The sequence below is a fragment of the Xenopus tropicalis genome, chromosome 3 (genome assembly GCF_000004195.4).
Source record: "Xenopus tropicalis strain Nigerian chromosome 3, UCB_Xtro_10.0, whole genome shotgun sequence".
NCBI lineage: Eukaryota > Metazoa > Chordata > Amphibia > Anura > Pipidae > Xenopus > Xenopus tropicalis.
The window spans coordinates 136821871-136827870 of record NC_030679.2 but is presented as its reverse complement, the minus strand read 5'-3'; the positions used below and the strand labels follow the sequence as shown (position 1 = coordinate 136827870).

The following is a 6000-nucleotide window of genomic DNA, read 5'->3' as shown; positions in this document are numbered from 1 at the left end:
TCTGATATTCAGAGTGATTCTACTGACATCTTGTGGCCATTATAGATTATTGCATTTTATATCTAAAGCTGGGCCTATATGTTAACTCACACAGATCTTAAGCCATTGTGGCCACCAACAGGCTTGGCAAACCTGAAGCTAGTCATCGGCCAGGCAGGGCAGTAATGCAGCGCAGGGGTAGCTGAGGATTGTTAGGCCAGAGGCTGACTGAGTCAAAATACCCCAAACCACCCCAGATGGGACTCGAACCCACAATCCCTGGCTTAGGAGGCCAGTGCCTTATCCATTAGGCCACTGGGGCTTGAACAACATTTGCTTGTAACTTAGACTATTGGTTCCAGAGCTATTGGTCCATATAAATGAAAGTCCAATGAAAGCAAAAAATTGCCTTCTGTCACTGCCTCAGTCTCCTTAAAGAGGGTTTAGCCCCCCCCCCCCCAATCAATGAGTTGTCAGTTATCATCTGAGCTCTTTTACAACCCCTGAGCCAAAAGCCTGGTATTAGCCATCTAAAAATGGAAATATTTCAGATAAAAAAGTAGAAAATGTATGTAAATTGCTAAAGTGCACAGAATAGCAGCATGTGTGCTATCTAATTTTGGGTGTAGTTTCCCTTTAAACCAACCCACTACACACCTACTAGAAAGGTATGTTTCATTTGGTTATTTAAAGGAGAAGGAAAGGTAAAAACTAATTAAGCTTTATCAGACAGGTTATAGTTATTATAGAATCGCTGGAATGGAAGAACCCAGACCCTTGCCTCTATCACACAACTGGGTCTCAGACTTCTGTTTCATTCTTTTGGAACAGATCGCTACATTTTTCCCAGCATTCTAAGGGTCTCACAGCAACAAAATTTTATTACCCCCCCCCCCACTTCCCCCGCCATACACTTTGGAAATAAAATATTTTCCAAGAAAGTGCTTTTTAGTCATTGTTCCCCGAAACCTCCAGGACCCCCTGCATTGACTTCTGTCTGTTGAGTTCCACCCACGCCAAAAAATGGGATGATTTCTTTGGCAAGGGATTAACAATAGGAAATTTCAATGATTACTTAACAAGTCCAGTTGCTTTAAATTTATTTATACTAGATATACCATGACCTGGATGAATGAAAATCTTCATAGACAATAGGAAATTTTCTAATTTTATGATTTTATGTACTTGTACTGACATCTTGTGGTAGCTATAGGTTATTGCATTTCAATTTTAGATCTAAGGCTGGTCACACACTTCACCCAAGTTTGGCCACCAACATGCTGGGCCTGATCTAGATGGCCCAATCCAATAACTTTATTAATATGGCGTTACTAGGATATACATGGCTATGTCCAGCATATCATTCTATCTGCAATGGGAAAGTGCAATAACCTATAGTGGCCACTAGATGTCAGTACAGTCACACTGAAAATCGCAAAAGCTGCTTATAAAGCACAAACGTTAATATCAGTCTCCTGTTATTAACCCCTTGCCCGCCAGAGTTCTTTGATAATAATGTGCTACTGGTCACCAGCTGCAGAAAGAATAGAAACAGCCAGACAGCGAATGACAGTCAATACTTTTAACAGCAACAACATTTACACATAACTTTAAAAAAGCACTGGAAATGTGTAATAAACTTATGTTTGAAAGTTGCTGAAATTTTTAAGTAGAATTCCCCTTTCCAGATACTTTGCATAATTCTCATTAGCCCCATATGGGCTTTATGGAGGGTCCTTCTATATAAGCATTTTCTGCATTATCTAGGAACTAAAACTACAGCAAAATCATTTCAGGGCCCAATATACGTTGAGAATAAGACATATTTTAAAAAACCTATATTATAGAGCTGTCTAAGAGATGGGATGATTTCTCTGGAAGACTGAACAAAAGAAGAATTGGGAGACACAAGGTCCTGCTTGTTATTCTGATGAGCTCAGATTCAGTAACATCACTGCTTTCACCTGACACTCTGCTCATTATGGGGAACTGACAGTGACGACTTGCCACTTTTACTTATTTTATGACTTTACATTTGACTACACTGCCATCTAATGGCCACTGTCCCACACTGCAGTCTAACGTAAGTGCAGCACTAGCATCCGTCCCCCATTAGCGCCAGTTTGTGAGACTGGGGGACAATTACTCAGTTGCACACACAGCCCTGGGTTTGTGGAAAGGCCAAAAAGGCCCAGGCCTAGGACAGCAATGTGTTAGGGGTGACAGGACGCCCCAATACTAGTGCCCAAGCACATCTTGACACAGTTTGTTCAACTACAGTCTGGGCCAAATATAGATGATCTGCTTATTTAGCCCCAGAGTCAATAATCTACCAGCCAGGCCAGTGCAGGTGTAGCTGAGGATTCTGGGAAGTTGCAAAGTCTGTAGATGACTGATTTAGAGTCGGAGTGAGTGCAAAAGCACCCCCCAAAATCACCCCAGATTTTGATGCTTGATAAATCAAATGAATCTATGCCTTATCACATGTTGTCTCCTAGATTGACACTTTGATAGGCAATTGGCAATCATAGCGTCATAGTCCCGCCCCTTGATGGCATGGCCCACCCTTGATATTACCTGTCCCACCTTGTAATGTCACCGTCTCACCCCTGTGACCTTCCAACCCGCCCCAGCAGGATCCGGATTCAGAAGAGTTAGTGACCCCTAGTTCCCATACATTTTGGGTGGCGCCGCCTTTTGTAAGGGCCCTGTTTGGAACATACAGTATATATGTCTAATTATAAGGGCACAATAGCCCTACTGATATTTTTGTTGAAAACATTTCTTTTGTGGCCACAAAATGCATTTCACAGTACCAAAAGGAAAAAAAAATCTGTGAACACATAGATTATTTTCTAATCCCAAAACAAATCTTGCTAGGACAAAATGAATTCAGTGCAGCTGCATTTAAGGCTTTTGTTCCCCGCAGGCTGCCAGGCCTGGGTATTATTGTGCTCACTACTCACCAAACCAGTCTGCGGGCAGTGCCCGTGGGAATCTCTAGCTATAGTTACCAGGGAAAGAACACTCGCTGCCAGGAATCCCCCGGCCCCCATCGGCTTTCCCACAGGGATATTGAAACCATTGTTATATGGGCAGTAACACCAACACTGACAATGAGTTGTGGGGCCCGGGATGCAGTTCATTTCAGCATTTCAGTCTTTATTTTCAGCATTTCTATGACTTGGGATCTCACAAGCAGTGCTGCTATGGGTGTCACCCTCTCTTAGCATGTCCATGGCTTTATTAAAATCCTTGCAATGGGAGCCTGTGGGATGGGGGTCACCAGAGGCGCCACTACATGTACTTACCCATAAACTTGTAATACCCTTTTGTCATGCCCCTAGCTTGCCCCTAACTTACCCTTTCTCTTCCCTCAGCTATCCAAAATTCACCCAGTGCCAGCCCACCCCCTCATGTGTCACTAAAGCCTAAAAAAATTATCAAAAGGTTGCAACCCTAGTCACCATATTTGGATAGTGGGTTGCCACCTTTTGCGGTGACTAAATCCGGGCAGGTGGATGGGGCATTGCATCACTGGGTAGGACAATGACATCACAAGGGCCGGACTATTATAGCGCAGGGGTGGGGCTATCGATTACCACGTCAAACTCAATGAATCCTAGTAGAAATAGTAGAGGGTCTTTGGGGCAAGGCCCTCTTTATCAGGAGCTAATGGAGTTATCATGTTGGAGCTGTTAATAACAATAATCCCCATTCCACCAGCTTCTTAAAGGCTTGGGCCTCATACTGCTCTCTGTATTGGGAAATGCTGAATCCATTAGGGGCCATAGGAAATACCCCCAGCTTGGAAGGCCTCTTTGCATCCACTATGGTTGCTCTCTTCTGGCTTTGCTAGATATTTTATTAGGCACAATCAGGCCCGGACTGGCAATCTGTGGGTTCAGGCAAATGCCAGAGGGGCTGCTGTAAGGTGCCATAGACAGTCACTATTTATTGGGCCTATGGGGGGGCTGTTTGGGCCTCTGTGTACTGAAAATCAGGCCCAGACTGGCAATCTGTGGGTTCAGGCAAATGCCAGAGGGGCTGCTGTAAGGTGCCATAGTCACTCACTATTTATTGGGCCTATGGGGGGCTGTTTGGGCCTCTGTGTACTGAAAATCAGGCCCAGACTGGCAATCTGTGGGTCAGGCAAATGCCAGAGGGGCTGCTGTAAGGTGCCATAGACACTCACTATTTATTGGGCCTATGGGGGGGGGCTGTTTGGGCCTCTGTGTACTGAAAATCAGGCCTAGACTGGCAATCTGTGGGTTCAGGCAAATGCCAGAGGGGCTGCTGTAAGGTGCCATAGACACTCACTATTTATTGGGCTGCTGGGGGGGCTGTTTGGGCCTCTGTGTACTGAAAATCAGGCCCGGACTGGCAATCTGTGGGTTCAGGCAAATGCCAGAGGGGCTGCTGTAAGGTGCCATAGACACTCAATATTTATTGGGCTGCTGGGGGGGCTGTTTGGGCCTCTGTGTACTGAAAATCAGGCCCAGACTGGCAATCTGTGGGTTCAGGCAAATGCCAGAGGGGCTGCTGTAAGGTGCCATAGACACTCAATATTTATTGGGCTGCTGGGGGGGCTGTTTGGGCCTCTGTGTACTGAAAATCAGGCCCGGACTGGCAATCTGTGGTTTCTGGCAAATGCCAGAGGGGCTGCTGTAAGGTGCCATAGACACTCACTATTTATTGGGCCTATGGGGGGGCTGTTTGGGCCTCTGTGTACTGAAAATCAGGCCCAGACTGGCAATCTGTGGGTTCAGGCAAATGCCAGAGGGGCTGCTGTAAGGTGCCATAGACACTCACTATTTATTGGGCTGCTGGGGGGGCTGTTTGGGCCTCTGTGTACTGAAAATCAGGCCCGGACTGGCAATCTGTGGTTTCTGGCAAATGCCAGAGGGGCTGCTGTAAGATGCCATAGACAGTCACTATTTATTGGGCTGCTGGGGGGCTGTTTGGGCCTGTGTACTTGAAATGCCAGGGCCTATTTTGAATCCCAGTCTGGGCCTGGGCACAAGGTACAGAGAAGAGCCGGTACCAAACACTGCTATTCGCACAATTCCTCTGTGCACCCAACACCCTTAGCCCTCTAGCACTTTTACCCCTGGTAAATAAGCCCTATGGCCACACTGGTTAGCTCACATAGGGGAGGGCAAGGTGGCTGGCTGGGTTGCCTAGGGTGCCCGGGTGGCTCGGCTCACCTCTGTGGAGCCCTGATAAGATAGTGGAGGGGTCCACCGTGCTGTACTCACCTTTTGCTGGACTTCAACTCCCAGCATCTCTCAAGCCTTATAGACTTTGGGCACATAGGTAGATTTTCATTAAGGCTTGGGGAGGCTTAGCCTAAACTTGTCTAAGAGCTCAAAAAATGGAAAAAAGCAATTAGGTTATAGACTAGAGGTTAAACCAGTGGCTCAGAGGCAACATGTTGCTCCCCAGCCCCTTGGCTGTTGCTCTCAGTGCCCCCAAACCAGGGAGTTATTTTTGAATTCCTGACTTGGGGGCAAGTTTTGGTTGAATAAAAACAAGATTTCCTACCAAATAAAGCCCCTGTAAGCTGATAGGGTGCATAGAGGCTACCTAATAGCCAATCACAGCCCTTATTTGGCTCCTCCATGAACTTTTATGGTGCTTGTGTTGCTCCCCAAGTCTTTTTACATTTGATCCCTGGGTTAGAGATACATTTCTCTCCCCTCTCTAGAACCCTATTACAGTGACCAATCTTTTACTGAGCTAACTTTTAGTATGATGTAGAGAGTAATATTCTAATACAATTTGCAATTTATTATTTATAGTTTTTTTTTAATTATATCAATTATATAATATTATATAATCTTAATATATTATAAATAATATTTCATTATTTCTTTTATATTTATTTATCTCTCCAGTTTGGATTTTCAGCAGCTATCTGGTTGCTGGGATCCAAATTATCTTAGCAACCAGGGAGTAATTTGAGACTGATATTCGAACAGGAGAGGACATTAACAGAAAAAAAAGAATAAAAAGTAACAA

General features: G+C 45.0%; 1 non-coding gene across 1 annotated transcript; it reads right to left on the bottom strand.

Annotated features, from left to right (window-relative positions):
- Positions 1 to 228: 228 nt before the first annotated feature.
- Positions 229 to 301, bottom strand: trnar-ccu. The gene has a single exon. It is a non-coding gene; the product is annotated as a tRNA-Arg (tRNA).
- Positions 302 to 6000: the final 5699 nt, after the last annotated feature.